The sequence below is a fragment of the Pristiophorus japonicus genome, chromosome 5 (genome assembly GCF_044704955.1).
Source record: "Pristiophorus japonicus isolate sPriJap1 chromosome 5, sPriJap1.hap1, whole genome shotgun sequence".
Classification (NCBI taxonomy): domain Eukaryota; kingdom Metazoa; phylum Chordata; class Chondrichthyes; family Pristiophoridae; genus Pristiophorus; species Pristiophorus japonicus.
The window spans coordinates 250219024-250239431 of record NC_091981.1 but is presented as its reverse complement, the minus strand read 5'-3'; the positions used below and the strand labels follow the sequence as shown (position 1 = coordinate 250239431).

Sequence of the window (20408 nt, the reverse complement as noted above, 5' to 3'; positions counted from 1 at the left end):
CTCTGCAGCCTCATAGCATGCTCTTCGCAGCTCACACTGCCACCCAACTTAGTGTCATCCGCAAATTTGGAGATACTACATTTAGTCCCCTCATCTAAATCATTAATGTACAATGTAAACAGCTGGGGCCCCAGCACAGAACCTTGCGGTACCCGACTAGTCACTGCCTGCCATTCTGAAAAGTACCCATTTACTCCTACGCTTTGCTTCCTGTCTGCCAACCAGTTCTCAATCCATGTCAGCACACTACCCCCAATCCCATGCACTTTAACTTTGCACATTAATCTCTTGTGTGGGACCTTGTCGAAAGACTTCTGAAAGTCCAAATACACCACATCAACTGGTTCTCCCTTGTCCACTCTACTGGAAACATCCTCAAAATATTCCAGAAGATTTGTCAAGCATGATTTTCCTTTCACAAATCCATGCTGACTTGGACCTATCATGTCACCTCTTTCCAAATGCGCTGCTATGACATCCTTAATAATTGATTCCATCATTTTACCCACTACCAATGTCAGGCTGACTAGTCTATAATTCCCTGTTTCCTCTCCCTTTCCTTTTTTAAAAAGTGGGGTTACATTGGCTACCCTCCACTCCATAGGAACTGATCCAGAGTCTATGGAATGTTGGAAAATGACTGTCAATGCATCCGCTATTTCCAAGGCCACCTCCTTAAGTACTCTGGGATGCAGACCATCAGGCCCTGGGGATTTATTGGCCTTCAACCCCATCAATTTCCCCAACACAATTTCCCGAATAATAAGGATTTCCCTCAGTTCCTCCTTCTTACCAGACCCTCTGACCCCTTTTATATCCGGAAGGTTGTTTGTGTCCTCCTTAGTGAATACCGAACCAAAGTACTTGTTCAATTGGTCTGCCATTTCTTTGTTCCCAGTTATGACTTCCCCTGATTCTGACTGCAGGGGACCTACCTTTGTCTTTACTAACCTTTTTCTCTTTACATATCTATAGAAGGTTTTGCAGTCCATTTTAATGTACCCTGCAAGCTTCCTCTCATACTCTATTTTCCCTGCCCTAATCAAACCCTTTGTCCTCCTCTGCTGAGTACTAAATTTCTCCCAGTCTCTGGGTTCACTGCTATTTCTGGCCAATTTGTATGCCACTTCCTTGGCTTTAATACTATCCCTGATTTCCCTTGATAGCCACGGTTGAGCCACCTTCCCTTTTTTATTTTTACGCCAGACAGGGATGTACAATTTTTGTAGTTTATCCATGCGGTCTCTAAATGTCTGCCATTGCCCATCCACTGTCAACCCCTTAAGTATCATTCACCAATCTATCCTAGCCAATTCACGCCTCATACCTTCAAAGTTACCCTTCTTTAAATTCTGGACCATGGTCTCTGAATTAACTGTTTCCTTCTCCATCATAATGTAAAATTCCACCATATTATGATCACTCTTCCCCAAGGGGCCTCGCACAATGAGATTGCTAATTAATCCTCTCTCATTACACAACACCCAGTCTAAGATGGCCTCCCCCCTAGTTGGTTCCTCGACATATTGGTCTAGAAAACCATCCCTAATACACTCCAGGAAATCCTCCTCCACCGTATTGTTTCCAGTTTGGTTAGCCCAATCTATATGCATATTAAAGTCACCCATGATAACTGCTGCACCTTTATTGCATGCATCCCTAATTTCCTGTTTGATGCCCTCCCCAACATCACTACTACTGTTTGGAGGTCTGTACATAACTCCCACTAGCGTTTACTGCCCTTTGGTATTCTGTAGCTCCACCCATACCGATTCCACATCATCCAAGCTAATGTCTTTCCTTACAATTGCATTAATTTCCTCTTTAACCAGCAATGCCACCCCGCCTCCTTTTCCTTTCTGTCTATCTTTCTTAAATGTTGAGTACCCTTGGATGTTGAGTTCCCAGCCTTGGTCACCCTGGAGCCATGTCTCCGTGATGCCAACCACATCGTATCCGTTAACTGCTATCTGCACAGTTAATTCGTCCACCTTATTCCGAACACGCCTCGCATTGAGGCACAGAGCCTTCAGGCTTGCCTTTTTCATACACTTTGACCCTTGATCAAAAGAAACCCAATGCATATAGAATAGAATCTTAGAAATTTACGACACAGAGGGAAGCCATTCGGTCCATCGTGTCTGTGCCTGCCACAAATCCAGCCTAATCCCACTTTCCAGCTCTTGGTCCGTAGCACTGTAGGTTACGGCACTTCAAGTGCATATCCAAATTTGTTTTAAATTCGATGAAGGTTTCTGCCTCTACCACTCTTTCATGCAGTGAGTTCCAGACCCCCAACATCCTCTGGGTGAAAAAGGTTCTCCTCAAATCCCCACTAATCCTTCTACTAATTACTTTAAATCTATGCCCCCTGGTTATTGATCCCTCTGCCAAGGGAAATAGGTCCTTTCTATCCACTGTCTCTAGGCCCCTCATAATTTTATACACTTCAATTAAGTCTCCCCTTAGCCTCCTCTGTTCCAAAGAAAACAAACCCCAGCCTATCCAATCTTTCCTCATAGCTAAAATTGTCATGTATCTCACATTACTTTATATAACTGTATCTTACCATGCTATACATGGCTGTAACTAGATATGACCTGTAACCACAAGCATACTTTACCACCAGGGGTGCACTTGCAGGAGACACTGCATACCTGTCCCACTGAAGTACATAAAGGCAGGTCTCAGACAAATGTGGCACTCGAGAGCTGTGAAATAAAGGTGCAGGTCCAGAGAGTGACCTTGACTTCAGCATGTGCCTCATGTAAGTCTGTACTGCAGGGTCAGGACTTTACAGTGGCGACGAGTTACAGGATCACAGAATCCACAGAATGGCTACCAACGGCTCAGATGAGAAATACAATGCTGGAGACAATTGGGAGGACTTTATAGAAAGGCTCCAGCAAAGCTCTGTAACCAAAGACTGGCTGGGCGACGATAAGGCAGACAAGAGAAGAGCCCATCTCTTGACCAGCTGTGGCTCGAAAACATACGCCTTAAATGAAGGACCTGCTGGCACCCGAGAAACCAGCAAGCAAGTCGTTTGAGGAGTTGAGCACACTGGTGAGAGACCACCTAAAGCCAGCGAGCAGCCTACACATGGCCAGACACAGGTTCTACAACTACAGACGCTGTGTGGGCCAGAGCATACCCGACTTTGTGGCGGAACTTTGGAGGCTGGCTAGTTTATGTGAGTTCTCCGATGAACTAAGGAGAGAAGTACTGAGAGACTTTTTTATTGAAGGAATAGGCCACGCAGGCATATTCTGAAAGCTTATAGAGACCAAGAACTTGACCCTAGAGGCAGCAGCACTGGTCGCATAGACATTCTTGGCAGGAGAAGAAGAAACTAGGTTGATCTATACTGTGGGTACGACAACTAACGAAACATCGGAACAAGGGGTTCACAGCGTGAAACGAGCCGCTACCCCCACACACAGACAAAGACAGGAGAGCAGGCCTTCAACAGCAGGCAGTGGCGCCAGAAGCCATCAAGGGCCACATGAATGGCCGTTCACACCTCATCAACCCATAATGCGAGCAATCAACTACAGACTGAGAGAAGCTCAAGAGAGATCAGCCAGACGCAGCTCATCCTTCGGAAACAATGGAAGCGGTCTGTTCTGGAGATGTGGGGGAAGGCACTCAACAAGGGGGTGTCGATTTCAGCATGCTGTTTGCAGAAACTGCAACAATACAGGGCATCTGGCTGGCATGTGCAGAAAAACAGCAGCTCGGCTGGTATACGAATCAGAAGGGTCAGAAAGCGGACCAGAAGACAGTGGGGACAGTGCACGGGACGCCAGGGTACAGCGGGTCAACACGATCAATGTCCACTGTTCTTTCAACAAGACACCTCCAATAATAATGAGGGTCCTACTCAACGGGATACCCGTCAACATGGAACTGGACACGGGAGCTAGTCAATCTCTCATGAGCGTTCAACAATTTGAACAGCTGTGGCCGCACAAAAGCAACAGACCAAAACTCACAAGGATCAACACCAAACTAAGGAACTATACCAAAGAAATCGTCCCAGTCCTTGGAAGCACCATGCTCTCAGTCACACACAAAGGGACGGTGAACCGACTTCCCCTGTGGATTGTCCCCGGAGATCTCCCAGCACTTTTGGGGAGAAGCTGGCTGGCAAAACTAAATTGGAAATGGGATGATGTTCACGCCATGTCGTCAGAGGAACGGACCTCCTGCTCAACAGTTCTAAATCATTTTGAACATCTCTTTCAGCCAGGTGTGGGCACCTTCAAAGGGGCTAAAGTTAAAATCAACATCACACAGGATGCCAGACCGGTCCATCACAAGGCTAGAGCTGTGCCTTATGTGATGAGGGAAAAGATTGAACACAAACTGGACCAGCTTCTGTGGGAAGGCATTATCTCACCCATGGAATTTAGCGACTGGGCAAGTCCCATCGTCCCTGTCATGAAGCCTGATGGATCCGTACGAATCTGTGGGGATTACAAGTCTACCATAAACAGAGTCTCCCTACAGGATCAATACCTGCTACCCAGAGTGGAGGACCTATTTGCCACATTGGCTGGAGGAAAACTTTTCTCGAAACTAGATCTCACATCTGCGTATATGACACAAGAACTGACCGAAGAGTCCAAGCTACTCACCACCATCAACACACATTGAGGCCTTTTTATGTACAATCGATGCCCATTCGGCATCAGGTCGGCAGCTGCTATATTCCAGCACAACATGGAGAGTCTGTTCAAGTCCATCCCAGGGACGGTTGTGTTTCAAGATGACATACTCTTCACGGGCAAGGACACCGACTCCATCTCTGCAATTTGGAGGAAGTATTAAGTCGATTGGATCGGGTAGGCCTAAGAGTTAAGAAATCCAAGTGTCTGTTTCTCACGCCCGAGGTTGAATTTTTGGGCAGAAGGATTGCCGCTGATGGAATCCGCCCAACAGAATTCAAAACCGAAGCAATTCGTCTGGCACCCAGGCCCCGAAATGTCTCGGAACTGCGCGCCTTTCTCGGGCTACTCAATTACTTTGGGAACTTTATGCAGAACTTGAGCATGCTGCTGGAGCCTCTCCATGTGCTACTCAGAAAGGGGTGCGATTGGTTTTGGGGGGACACCCAAGAACGCGCCTTCAATAAGGCACACAACCTTCTGTGTTCCAACAATGTTTTAGCCTTTTTTGATCCAGGTAAAAAGCTAGTTCTTACATTTGATGCGTCAGCGTACAGGGTCGGGTGCGTTTTACCTAGACCTTTGTGGGCAGCATTCTTTGAAGTCAGCTGCGAGCACCGTCACTTCGCCGCTGACTGCAAAATCCAGGCCAATATTCTTTTCAGATCTTTTTTTTACATTTGTTGTTGGGATGTGGGTGATGTTGGTAAGGCCACATTTATTGCCCATCCTTAGTTGTCCTCATCATCATCATTATAGGCAGTCCCTCGAAATTGAGGAAGATTTGGTTCCACTCTAAAAGTTAGTTCTCAGGTGACTGAACAGTCCAATGTGGGAATTACAGTCTTTGTCACAGGTGGGACAGACAATGGTTGAGGGAAAGGGTGGGTGGGGAGTCTGGTTTGCCGCATGCTCCTTCCGCTGTCTGCGATTGTTTTCTGCATGCTCACGGCGATGAGACTCGAGGTGCTCAGCACCCTCCCGGATGCTCTTCCTTCACTTAGGGCGGTCTCTGGCCAGGGACTCCCAGGTGTTGGTGAGGGTGTTGCATTTTATCAAGGAGGCTTTGAGGGTGTCCTTGAAATGTTTCCTCTGCCCACCTGGGGCTAGCTTCCCGTGTAGGAGTGCCGAGTAGAGTGCTTACTTTGGGTGTCTTGTGGAAGGAGGAGAGCATGCCGGGAGATCTCAGAGATGCAGTAATTGTGACCATCTTTAAAAAAAGAGGACAAGTCCGACTGTGGCAACTACAGAGCAATCTCCCTGTTATCAGCCACTGGGAAAGTTGCTGCGAGAATCCTCCTCAACCGTTTTCTCCCTGTAGCTGAGGTGCTCCTCCCGGAGTCACAGGGCAGATTTCGTCCACTCATCATAGGCAGTCCCTCGGAATCAAGGAAGACTTGCTTCCACTCTTAGAATGAGTCTTTAGGTGGCTGAACAGTCCAATACGAGAGCCACAGTCCCTGCCACAGGTGGGACAGTCGTTGAGGGTAAGGAAGGGTGGGACAGGTTTGCTGCATGGTCCTTCCACTGCCTGCGTTTGTTTTCTGCATGCACTCTGTCATGTTTATAACTACAATGTAACACCACTGTATTACTGTATACACTCAACTTAGATGCACACCTTGACCACGGGGAGTGAACTTGTGGGAGGCACTCCTTACCTGACCACACAGGTATATAAAGGGAGGTCCCACGCAGGGTCATCACTTCTGGAGTCCTGTAATAAAGGGTTAAGGTCACAGAGTGGCCTTATCCCTGGAATGTGCCTCGTGTGGTTTCATACTGTAGAGTAAGGACTTTACATTGGCGACGAGAAACGGGAATTCACGACCCACGAGGATGGCCACCAGTAGCACAGAGGAACGGTACTGTGTTGGGGAAGACTGGGGCGATTTTGTCAAGAGGCTTCAGCAAAGCTTCGTCACGAAAGACTGGCTGGGGGATGCAGCAGCCGAAAAGCCATCGGACAAAAGAGCTTAGCAAATTAATCGGGGAGCACCTCAAACCGGCGAGCAGCATACACATGGCTCGATACAGATTCTACACCCACCGACGTCGTGAAGGACAGAGCATACCGGACTTTGTAGCGGACCTCCGGCGTTTGACCAGCCTCTGTAAGTTCACAGACGCCTGCAGGGGGGGAGATGCTAAGGGACTTCTTTATCGAGGGTATCGGTCATGCGGGAATTTTTCGCAAGTTAATTGAGACCAAGGACTTGACCTTGGAAGCGGCAGCGTTGTTAACTCAAACTTTCATGGCGGGGAAGAGACGAAAATGATTTACGCGCGCAATTCTGCCTCTAACGCAGCGATGGATCAGGGAGTCAACATCATCAATGCTGCTCAGAGCCCCGCAGGCAGGCAGGGGCAGTCCGATATTTACCAGACAGCAATAGATCCCAGAGCAGGACCTCAACAGAGACAACGGCAGGCTGAACAGACGTTCATGCCGTCACAGTGGACAATGCGGCCCAGGATGGGGCCATTGACGCCCACTAATAGGGTACTTAAGAGCAGTCAAAAGGACAGTCAGCGTGGAATTCCTGGCCATAGTCCCTTTGTCCCCAACAATGGAATCTTTAACTCATGCTGGAGGTGTGGGGGAAAACAGTCAGCCAGATCCTGCAGATTCCAACAGTTTGTCTGCAGAAACTGCAATCTCAGTGGCCATTTAGCTCGAATGTGCAGAAAACCTGCAACCAGAGGCAGATGGACCAGAAGAGGGTTCTGCGAGGCAGGGTGACTTTTGGGGCAAATCGATGGATGCCGAGGTTCAGCGGGTCCATGTGGCAAATATTCACAATTCATACACCAAAACACCACCAATGATGATGAGGGTTTTGTTGAATGGCATCCCAGTATGCATGGAGCTGGACACTGGGGCCAGCCAGTCACTCATGGGCATTCAGCAATTTGAGAGGCTATGGCCACTCAAGCCAGTAGACCCAAATTAGAACGTATTGAGACACAATTCCGGACTTACATGAAAGAAATCATTCCGGTGCTAGGCAGTGCAATGATGGCTGTCACACACAATGGATTAGTGAACCGGCTGCCACTCTGGATTGTCCCAGGCAATGGTCCCGCACTGTTGGGGAGGAGCTGATTAGCCGAGATGAACTAGAAATGGGGGGATGTTCACGCAATGTCCTCGATGGAGCGAAGTTCGTGCTCACAAGTCCTACAACATTTCGAGTCACTTTTCCAACCGGGCGTCGGGACTTTCAAAGGCATTAAAGTAGTGATACACATCACCCCTGATGCCAGGCCAGTGCACCACAAAGCCAGAGTGGTGCCTTATGTGATGAAGGAAAAAATCGAGAGCGAATTGGACCGGCTGTTGCGAGAGGGCATCATCTCGCCTGTTGAATTCAGTGACTGGGCGAGACCCATCGTTCCCGTTCTAAAAGCGGATGGCTCTGTCAGGATCTGTGATGACTACAAGGCCACCATCAATCGGGTGTCCCTACAAGACCAATACCCGCTCCCAAGAGCGGAGGACCTCTTCACCACGCTGGCAGATGGCAAGCTGTTCACCAAGTTGGACCTCACTTCAGCCTATATGACCCAGGAACTGGCCGACGAATCTAAACTACTGACCATGATCACCACACACAAGGGACTGTTTGCGTATAACAGATGCCCGTTTGACATTCGATCAGTGGCCGCGTTTTTTCAACGTAACATGGAAAGCCTGCTTAAATCCATTCCGGGAACGATCGTATTCCAGGACGACATCCTCATCACGAGTCGAGACACTGAGGAACACCTCCACAACCTGGAGGAGGTGCTACACCGACTGGACCGGGTAGGCCTGCGACTCAAGAAGTCTAAATGCATGTTTTTAGCTCCTGAGGTTGAGCTTCTGGGCAGGAGGGTTGCTGCAGGTGGGATTTGGCCCACCAAATCCAAAACAGAGGCGATTCGACGAGCACCCAGGCCCTACAACACATCGGAGTTGCGTTCATTCCTGGGACTGTTGAACTATTTCGGGAACTTTCTGCCGAACTTGAGCATGTTGTTGAAGCTGCTACACGTGCTCCTGCGTAAGGGTTGCGATTGGTTTTGGGGGGACTGTCAGGAACGGGCTTTTAATCGGGCGCGAAACCTACTTTGTTCAAACAAGTTGTTGACTCTGTACGACCCCTGTAAATGCATCGTCCTATGGGGTTGGGTGCGTGTTGCAGCAGGGTAATGCTGAGGGTCAGCTACAACCTGTGGCTTATGCCTCCAGGTCGCTCTCTCAAGCAGAACGGGGATATGGGATGGTTGAGAAGGAAACGCTTGCATGTGTCTATGGTGTAAAAAAAATGCATCAGTAACTCTTCGGTGGATAGTTTGAATTAAAGATGGACCACAAGCCACTCACATCCCTGTTGTCAGACAGCAAGGCTGTCAATGCCAACGCATCAGCTCGCACACACCGGTGGGCTCTCACGCTAGCTGCTTATGATTACTCCATCCGGCACCGGCCTGGCACTGAAAACTGCGCTAACGCGCTCAGCAGTCTCCCACTGGCCACCACCGAGGGAGCAGCTGAGCAAAGCGCTGAGATGGTCATGGCTGTCGATGCCTTTGACAGTGCAGGCTCCCCCATCACTGCCCGCCAGATCAAAATCTGGACAAACAAAGATCCCCTCCTATCCCCAATTAAGAAATGTGTCCTGACTGGGGATTGGGCGCCCGCACACGGAGCATGCCCTGAGGAGGTCAGACCGTTCCATAGGCGGATGGATGAGCTCTCCATCCAAGCCGACTGCCTACTATGGGGCAGCCGGGTAGTCATGCCCCAGAAAGGCAGGGAGGCATTCATCAGGGAACTCCACAGCGAGCACCCAGGCATTATGATGATGAAGGCCATTGCCCGGTCACACGTTTGGTGGCCTGGAATTGACTCAGACCTGGAACACTGTGTTCGCAGGTGCACGACCTGTGCCCAGCTGGGTAATGCCCCCAGGGAGGCCCCGCTCGGCCCGTGGCCCTGGCCCACCAAGCCATGGTCACATATTCGCGTTGACTACGCGGGCCCGTTCATGGGGAAGATGTTTCTCATTGTAGTAGAAATGGATCGAGTGCATCATCCTGAATTCATGCACGTCATCCACCACCGTGGAAAGCCTACATTGCTATCTTCGCAACCCATGGCTTGCCGGACATCCTGGTTAGTGATAATGGCCCATGTTTCACGAGCTATGAATTCTGGGAGATTATGTCGGGCAATGGCATCAACCACGTCAGGACTGCGCTGTTCAAGTCGGCCTCCAATGGCCAGGCGGAACGGGCAGTCCAAATCATTAAGCAAGGTATGCTCAGAATTCAAGGACCCTCCCTACAATGCCGCCTATCGCGCCTCCTGCTGGCCTATAGATCCCGCCCGCACTCACTCACGGGGGTTCCGCCCGCAGAGCTACTCATGAAACGAACACTCAAAACTCGGTTGTCCCTTATCCACCCAGTCCTGACCGACATAGTTGAGGGCAAGCGCAAGTCACAAAACAAGTACCATGACCGTAACTCAATGGGGAGATGTATAGAAATAAATGATCCTGTATTCATCCTCAGTCACGCCATGGGGCCCAAATGGCTTGAGGGTACCGTAATTGACAAAGAGGGGAATAGGGTCATCGTGGTAAAACTCAATAATGGCCAGATATGCCATAAGCATCTGGACCAAGTAAATAAAAGGTTCAGTATGGACACGGAGGAACCTGAAGAAGACCATGAGATGGAGCTCGGACTACTGCCAGCGAACGTGCAACAAGAGCAATTGGAAGAATGCACAGTTGCTGAGGTCAGCCCGGACAGGCCGGAACCACCACAGGTGACAGACACTCTCGTCAGTGTCTAACAACCAGAGCCCCAACTGCGGCATTCCACGAGGGAGCGTAGACCACCTGAAAGACTAAACCTATGATTCCAGTAAGACTTTGGGGGGAAGATGATGTCATGTTTGTAACTACAATGTAACACCACTGTATTACTGTATACACTCAACTTAGATGCACACCTTGACTACAGGGGGTGAACTTGAGGGAGACACTCCTTACCTGACCACACAGGTATATAAAAGGGAGGTTCCACGCAGGGTCATCACTTCTGGAGTCCTGTAATAAAGGGTTAAGGTCACAGAGTGGCCTTGTCCCTGGAATGTGCCTCATGTGGTTTCATGCTGTAAGGACTTTACACACTCAGCGATGAGACTTGAGGTGCTCAGCGCCCTCCCGAATGCACTTCCTCCGCTTAGTGCGGTCTTTGGCCAGGGACTCCCAGGTGTCAGTGGGGATGTTGCATTTTATCAAGGTGGCTTTGAGGGTGTCCTTGAAACATTTCCTCTGCCCACCTGGGGCTCGCTTGCCATGTAGGAGTTCAGAGTAGAGCGCTTGCTTTGGGAGTCTTGTGTCAGGCATGCAAACAAAGTGGCCCACCCAACGGAGCTGGTCAAGTGTGGTCAGTGCTTCGATGCTGGGGATGTTAGCCTGATCAAGGATACTAACGTTGGTGCGTCTCTCCTCCCAGGGGATTTGCAGGATCTTGCAGCAATCCAAGAGCTAACAAATCGCAAGCGCAGGGTATTTCTGAACCTAAAACAACAACCCAACTCGGGAGCAGCAAAGCAGCATTACAGACGAGGTCCAACAAAAAATCCGCGACCTAAAGAATAGATGGTGGGTGGAGAAAGCACAGGGGATTCAGCAGCTGGCCGACAGCCATGATGTGCGAGGATTCTTCACTACAAAAAAGCACCCAAGGCCCCACCCCACTGCTGGCCAAGAACAGGGAGACACTCATCAAGGACACCGAGGCAGTCAGGACCGCTGGAAGGAGCACTTCGAAGATCTCCTTAACCGAGACTCTGCCTTTGACTTGAGTCCTCGACACCATCCCGCAACATGCTACCCGCCACCATCTCAGCAAAACCCCAGCCCTGCACAAGGTAGGAAAAGGCCATCCGCTAGCTCAAGAACAACAAGGCAACGGGAATGGATGGAATCCCTGCTGAGGCACTAAAGTATGGCGGAGAGGCACTATTGGCACAAATGCATGACCTCATCTCTCTCATCTAGAAGGAGGAGAGCATGCCAGGAGATCTCAGAGATGCTGTAATCGTGACCATCTTCAAAAAAGAGGACAAGTCCGACTGCGGCAACTACAGAGCAATCTCCCTGTTATCAGCCACTGGGAAAGTTGCCGTTAGAATCCTCCTCAACCGTTTTCTCCCTGTGGCTGAGGCGCTCCTCCCGGAGTCACAGTGCGGATTTCGTCCACTTATCATCATCATAGGCAGTCCCTCAGAATCGAGGAAGACTTGCTTCCACTCTTAGAATGAGTCCTTAGATGGCTGAACAGTCCAATACGAGCGCCACAGTCCCTGCCACAGGTGGGACAGACAGTCGTTGAGGGTAAGGGAGGATGGGACAGGTTTGCCACACGTTCTTTCCGCTGCCTGCGCTTGTTTTCTGCATGCACTCAGCGATAAGACTCGAGGCGCTCAGCGCCCTCCCGGATGCACTTCCTCCACTTAGGGCGGTCTTTGGCCAGAGACTCCCAGATGTCAGTGGGGATGTTACACTTTATCAGGGAGGCTTTGAGGGTGTCCTTGTAACATTTCCTCTGTCCACCTTTGGCTCGTTTGCCGTGAAGGAGTTCCAAGTAGAGCACTTGCTTTAGGAGTCTCGTGTCTGGCATGCGGACAATGTGGCCTGCCCAGCAGAGCTGATCAAGTGTGGTCAGTGCTTCAATGCTGGGGATGTTGGCCTGGTCGAGGACACTAATGTTGGTGCGTCTGTCTTCCCAGGGGATTTGTAGGATCTTGCAGAGGCATCGTTGGTGGTATTTCTCCACGACTTGGGCATGGTCCATGTCTCTGAGCCATACAGGAGGGCGGGTATTACTACAGCCTTATAGACCATTAGCTTGGTGGTAGATTTGAGGGCCTTGTCTTCGAATGCACTTTTCCTCAGGCAGCCGAAGGCTGCGCTGGCGCACTGGAGGCAGTGTTGAATCTCCTCATTAATGTCTGCTTTTGTTGATAAGAGGCTCCCGAGGTATGGGAAATGGCCCACGTTGTCCAGGGCTGTGCCGTGGATCTTGATGACTGGGGGAGCAGTGCTGTGCGGCGAGGACAGGCTCGTGGAGGGCCTTTGTCTTACGGATGTTTAGCGTAAGGCCTATGCTTTCGTACACCTCAGTAAATACGTCGACTATGTCCTGGAGCTCAGCCTCAAATGTGCGCAGACGCAGGCGTCATCCGCATTCTGTAGCTCGACAACAGAGGTTGGGGTGGTCTTGGACCTGGCCTGGAGACGGCGAAGGTTGAACAGGTTCCCACTGGTTCTGAAGTTTAGTCCCACTCCAGCGGGGAGCTTGTTGACTGTGAGGTGGAGCATGGCAGCGAGGTAGATTGAGAAGAGTGTTGTGGCGATGACGCAGCCCTGTGTGACCCCGGTCCGGACATGGATTGGGTCTGTAATGGATCCGTTGGTAAGGATCATGGCCTGCATGTCATCGTGGAATAGGCAGAGGATGTTGATGTTGATGGAGCATCTGAAACGGAAGAGGATGCTCCATAAACCCTCGCGGTTAACAGTGTCAAAGGCCTTTGTAAGGTTGAAGAAGGCCATGTATAAGGGCTGCACTGTTCCCTGCATTCTTCCTGCAGCTGTCACGCTGCAAAGATCATGAGCTCCTCCCGGAGTCACAGGGCGGATTTCAGCCACTATGGGGTACAACGGACATGATCTTTACGGCGCGACAGCTGCAAGAAAAATGCAGGGAACAGCACCAACCCTTGTACATGGCCTTCTTTGACCTCACAAAGGCCTTTGACACTGTCAACCATGAGGGACTATAGAGAGTTCTCCTTAGTTTCGGCTGCCCCCAAAAGTTTGTCACCATCCTCCGCGACATGCAAGCCGTGATCCTGACCAACGGATCTATCACAGACCCAATCCACGTCCAGACTGGGGTCAAGCAGGACTGCGTCATCGCGCCAACCCTCTTCTCAATCTTAGTTGTCCTAAGAAGGTGGTGATGGAACGTCTTCCTAAAATACATATTGTTATGTCTATATTGTACTTATGAATGACTCCACAAGGCAATGTGTTGTACTTGAACTGTAGTGACCTTGGTCCTTTATTCCAAACTCCAGAGTGCCCTGCAAGCATGGTGTGCAGCCTTTTATACAGGGCCCTGCCACTAAGGCAGGAAGCCCCTGGTCTCCCCCAGTTGCACCTTCTAGTGGTGCCAGCATGTCTGTACACGGTGTGAACCTTATTGATAGTACATCAAGTAAACAAGTCTCCATCTTATATAATATCACAGTGACTACACATAGAGTACATCCATAGTCAGCATATACGACACATATAAATAAATAGAAGTTCCAATATGAAAACATGCTAATCAGCCCAAACACTCCTCGTTAGCCTTTAACCTGCACGTGAGCAAGTACAGGTTGAACCTCCCTTATCCAGAACCCTTGGGACCTGGTCCGTTCTGGATAAGGGATTTTTCTGGACGAGGGGTGGTCATGTTAAATTAGATGGTACAGGTACTGAGCAAGGGGATATCTGGGCTGGCTGGCCTAGGGCTGGGAGTGCGGCAGAGAGGTGTTGGGAGAGGGGGCGTGGTGGATCACGGGGTCAGGCCAGTGATTGCGGGAGTCAGCCGCGAGGAAGGACTTCAATTTGTTTATGTCGGAGTTCTGCGCATGCACCACCCAGTGACCGGGAATGGTTCTGGACGAGGGGCGGTTCTGGATAAGGGAGTTCTGGATAAGGGAGGTTCAACCTGTAGTTATAATCGCATTTACCCACACCCTGTCCCTTTATCCTCTTTTCCTTCATCCATGTATCCAATCTAATCTTCAATGCTGACATAGTTTGTGCCTCAACTATTATCCCTGGAAGTGAATTCCACAACCTCACAAATTTTTGTGCAAAAAAGATACTCTTGCTTTTTCTAAATCTCTTACATTTAATCTTGTACTTTTAAAATTGTACCTATAACCCCTTATTCTGGATCCCACAACTATTGGAAACAGTCTACTTCTATCTACCTGGTACCATCCATTCAGATTGATCCATAATCTGCTTTGTTCTAATGAAAAAAGCCGGTAGCGATTATTTGTACAATTAAGTAGCTTGCATGGTCATTTAAGAGAACATTAACAGTCAATCACGTAGTGTGGATTAGAGCCACGTGTAGGGATGGTGGCAGATTCCCTTTCCTGAAGAACATGTTCCATTTAATGGCTGAGACGTGTCAGATGATCAGTTCCGGGACTTTCCCAATCCTGTTCTGTAATCAGACATAACAAGGTGCATAAGCGCAGCATGCGGAGGCTTACTTCCCCATCTTGCGCCCTGTGGTGAACCATACTTCTGCTCAGACAACAAAGATTAGACATGATTATACGCCACAAAAATGTCCAGCATTCAAAGAAGCCATAAGGATAGGGATATTAAATAAATTCACATTATTGCAGCATGGAATAAAAAGACATGTATTTAGATAGCGCCTTTCACGACCACCCGACGTCTCAAAGCACTTTACAGCCAATGAAGTACTTTTGAGGTATAGTCACTGTTGTAATGTAGGAAATGCAGCAGCCAATTTATGCACAACACAGTCCCACAAAAAGCAATATGATAATGACCAGATAATCTGTTGTTGTTATGTTGATTAATGCATAAATATTGGCCAGGACAGCAGGGATAACTCCCCTGCTCTTCTTCAAAATAGTGCCATGGGATCTTTTACATGCACCTGAGAGAGTAGACGGTGCCTCAGTTTAACGTCTCATCCGAAAGACAGAACCTCCGACAGTGCAGCACTCCCTCAGTACTGCACTGGAGTGTCAGCCTCGATTTCTGTGCTCAAGTCCCACAACCTTCTGACTCTGAGGCGAGAGTGCCACTGAGCCACGGCTGACACAAAATCTAAGAGATAGACTATGCATGTTGTTGGGTTGAGTGAAGGGTGCTTTATTCTGCATCTGATTCAGGCCTTACATAACCTGGGTGGAAAAATTGAACCATGTTCTAGTTTCCAAAATTGACATCCCCAGAGACAGGCAGTGGGTAGTCGAGCTAGTATACATGCAGAGGACCCCCTGGTGTCTGACAACATTTGCAGGCTGCTCCTCAAGTTTTAAAATCACTGATCTAAATCATGTGGATTATGTAATGTCCTTACACACTACTATAAATTCACACGAGGCACATTCTACCTGAACCTTTATTCACAGGACCAAGAAGACATGACCCTGTGTGGGACCTCCCTTTAAATACCTGGATGACCAGGTGAGGAGTGTCTCCCACAAGTTCACCCCTTGTGGTCAAGGTGTGCATTTCTTAGGTGTATACAGTATGCAGTATTGTTACATGAAGGTTACAGTTACATGAGGTTACATACATGACAGATTACAACATCAACAATCTGCATTTATATAGCACCTTTAATGTAGAGATTTGTTCCAAGGCACTTCACAGAAGGACAAGGAAAAAAAATGAACACCGAGCAAGAGGAGGAGATGTTCACTGGGGTGGCCAAAAGTTTGGTGAAAGAGTTGAGTTTTAACCAGTCTTAAAGGGTGGAATGCGGGTAGGTGGGGCCTGGGTGGCTGAAGGCACAGCCACGATTCGTAGAGCAAAGGGAGAGACCAGTTTCAGAGAAGTGGAGAGTTCATGGGTGGGGTCGTTGGCGAGGAGAAGATTACAGAGATAGGGAGGGCAAGGCCATGGGGAAATTTAAACACAAGGCATTAGTTTATGGTCAGGACTCAAAATCAGTACCATAGCCAGCTGGGTTCAATTCTTTTTAAATAGCAGTTAGGTCCTGGGACAGTTTTCAAGCAATCAATATTAGCTGGATTAACTAGCAACCACAATTGCAAAAAGCTGGAATTGCCAATATAAAACCGAGTCAGAAGCAGACGGAGCTGTTGCAACGGGAGTGTGTCTGGATTTGCATACTGTTGTAGAAATCAGGACAGCTGCAACAAAACAGCAACGGGACAGCTACCAGATGGAGACGATTAATCAGACCCGCTAGCTTACCTTTACAGTGGAGTATGTTCTTTGCACAGCTAATATAATGAGTTAACCAGATGCCGGGTTTTAGTGGGTGATCTGGCTTGTCTCCGCATTCAATCGGATCTGGATTCACACACACAGGCGCTTGCTTCAATTCTGCTCCCAGTCGGTCTCCCTGTTTCGGTTGTTACTAACACGAGCCCCACCCCATGTATGTGCAATGCTGGAACCTTGGCCCAGTTGTCGATGCTTGGACCTCTGAGACTTTAAAAAAAAATACAGATCGTGTGAACGTTGCTGATTTTTGCTGCCTGCCAAAAGAAAAGTATTTCGTTCATTGTCCTGGAGAGGCTAAATTGTCTCCTACTCCAATTATGGCTATTCCCAAAACCCAACTGATTTCCTGGAATTATATCATCTCTTGTCCAGAAAACAGCAGAATTATATCCTCTCTCTCTCTCTCTCTCTCCTCCAGAAAACAGCAGAATTATATCCTCTCTCTCTCTCTCTCTCTCCTCCAGAAAACAGCAGAATTATATCCTCTCTCTCTCTCTCTCTCTCCTCCAGAAAACAGCAGAATTATAACCTCTCTCTCTCCTCCCAGAAAACAGCAGAATTATATCCTCTCTCTCTCTCTCTCTCCTCCAGAAAACAGCAGAATTATAACCTCTCTCTCTCCTCCCAGAAAACAGCAGAATTATATCCTCTCTCTCTCTCCTCCAGAAAACAGCAGAATTATAACCTCTCTCTCTCTCCTCCCAGAAAACAGCAGAATTATATAATCTTTCCACAGAAGACAGTGACACACCAGACCCAGGAACTGCCACACAGTGGGAGTGATAGCCATTCATTCTGGATTAAACAAAATCTATTTTTTTGTGTTTTTTACTGGGAAAAAAATTGATCAAATTAATTCATGTGCGTCCAAATGGTTTGGCAATCACAGCTATATTAAAACAGCTGTGCTATATTTTCAATGATCAGTTCTTCTATCACATACTTAAACATTATTATATTCTTTATATTAATTATGCCAACCATTTAAATAGAATTCTCAATGGCTTAACCTCTGTTACACTGTCCCACCCACCACTGACTTCCTTGAGAAGTTGATAAGTACAATAAATCAAGTCAATACATTAAGGATTTCCAAAAGATCTTAGTTCAAATTCCAACCTTGATACTCATGCAAATCTGCTCCCGCTGCACAATCGCCAATAAAGAGCATTGGTAAATATATACAGTACTTGAACAGTGTTCATGTGCTATCAGCTCACTCTGTATTGCGTTACACTAGCCCAGTAACATTCAATAACTTTTGGTCCAAGACCACAATCCCAAGTAGTGACTTTCACAGACCCATCACTAAGGTACTAGATGTGGTCTTTTAATCAATAACATTTCAATCAACCACCACCTTCACGTTCCCCTCCAAGTTACACACCATCCTGACATAGAAATATATTGCCATTCCTTCATCATCGCTGAGTCAAAATCCTGGGAGTCCCTCCCTAACAGCACTGGGAGTACCTTCACCACATGGATTGCAACGATTCAAGAAGGCATCTCACCACTACCTTCTCGCAGGCAATTAGGGATAGGCAATAAATGCTGGCCTTGCCATGAACAAATACATACATTTAAAAAATGTGCGACATATATGGGTGATGTACTTTGAAAGAAAATGCCAACTGAAATCCAAAAGCATCAAATCCTGAACAGTTATTTTGTTTTGTCTTAATATTGGACAGAGTACATCATCATCATCATCATAGGCGGTCCCTCGTATCGAGGATGACTTGCTTCTATGCTAAAAAGGGATGAGTTCACAGGTGTTTGAATGAAGGTCCTAATATTCCAGGTCCCGAACTACATGTTGAAGGGTGGAAGATGCCTGTGCGTGGATTTTTTTAACGTGTGGTGGCCATTGCACCCCAGCCACCACACAGGCTTGACAAAGCTAGGTCTTGGGCTAATGGCAAGGATTAACCAAGACAACTGGAGACCAGCTCTGCTACACGGATCCAGTGCACGCACATATTGCAGTGTGGGCTGGCCCGTGCTGCCCCTGGGCCCTCGCCTCTTCTGGGCCTCAAACTCATGCCTCTCCTGAGCCCCAATCACGTTGCTCCACAATCACTTGCCACTCCTGCACCTCAACCTCACCGCTCCTGCTGTATCTGCCCACGCTCCAATCAGCAACCTGGACCTTGGTGACATCCAATCCAGTCGCCCTCTTCACAGCCGTCACTCTCCAGCACACGCTGTACCTTGAAGTGGTACTGCTCCTTTGAAGGCCCCGACCTGCTGATAGTCCTTGCAGGTCGGGGCTGCCAGTTCAAATGCTGGGTCGAGCTGCACACTGGAAAGGAACAGAGTACATCAAGTATGTTGACCTACTTTTCTGAACTTGATTGTTGACATTTGTTCCACAAACTAATAGCCCAAAGTGTGGTTATAGATCAGATACTCCTGGCTCTGAAGCCTGTACTGTACATCTTCTTCCCACATGTGCCACCAGACCTGCCTATCTCTTAGCTGTAGGCCCCTAGCAGCGACAGACTTCATCTTCCATGCCACTCTCTTTTAAAACTTTCAGAACTGATTAGAAGCATCTAAGACTGGCACATTCAGTAAGAGCAGGGCACTGCATTTTGCAGTCTCTAAAGCTTCCTGATTTGGATCAATGATGTAAAAGACAGGCTGGTGGCATAGAAACTTATGGAGTCACTTGTTACTGGGGCTCATGGCTAAGACACCACTTGTAGGGAAACGGCTGCATAGTAATCCGGAGGCCTGAACTAATGTTCCAGGGACGCAAGTTCAAATTCCACCACAGCAGCTGTGGAATTTAAATTCAATTAAGTAAATCTGGAACTAAAAAAAAACTAGTGTCAGTAATTCCTAGATTGTCGTAATAATGTCCTTTAAGCGAAGGAAATCTGATGCCCTTACCTAGTCTGGCCTGTATGTGTCTCCAGACCCACATACATTTGGTTGACTCTTAACTGCCCTCCAAAGTAGCCTAGCATGCCAGGTGTTTCAAGAAGTCGGCTCACTGTGACCTTCTCAAGGGCAATTAGGGATGGGCAATAAATGCTGGCTGTGCCAGTGACACCCACATCCCGTGACTGAATAAAAAAAAAAGATTCGGGTTTCCAACAGAAAAGATGTGCAATCTAGGGAGACTACACAAGATACAATTAGGGAGAATATCATATATTATGCTACCCCCCCCCCCAAAAAAAATGCATATGCAAAAATGTATTATACAAAATGTATTATTTTTCTTTATCACTTTCCTTCAGATTTCCTTCCTGCAGTATTTTCTGCGTCTTTTAACCCAAGGGGCGCTCCACTGTATGAAGCGTTCTCTGCCAGTGCCTTACTCAATACAAGCCTGAAAGCTCTGTGCCTCAATGCAAGGAGTATTCTTAATAAGGTGGATGAATTAACTGCGCAGGCAGCTATTAACAAATATGTTATAATTGGGATTACGGAGAAATGGCTCCAGGGTGACCAAGGCTGGGAACTCAACATCCAGGGGTATTCAACAGTTAGGAAGGATAGACAGAAAGGAAAAGGAGGTGAGGTAGCAGTGCTGGTTAAAGAAGAAATTAACGCAATAGTAAGGAAGGACATTAGCTTGGATGATGTGGAATCTGTATAGGTAGAGCTGCAGAATACCAAAGGGCAGAAAACG

At 48.1% G+C, this 20408-nt stretch overlaps 1 protein-coding gene across 1 annotated transcript in view; it reads right to left on the bottom strand.

Moving 5' to 3' along the window:
• LOC139264669 (integrin beta-1-like) overlaps nt 1-16911 on the bottom strand; it is a 174930-nt gene extending 158019 nt beyond the window's left edge. Inside the window, exon 1 of the mRNA XM_070881540.1 lies at nt 16730-16911. The gene's annotated coding sequence lies outside the window, so the exon portion shown is untranslated. The remainder of the gene's footprint in view (nt 1-16729) is intronic.
• Nucleotides 16912-20408: the final 3497 nt, after the last annotated feature.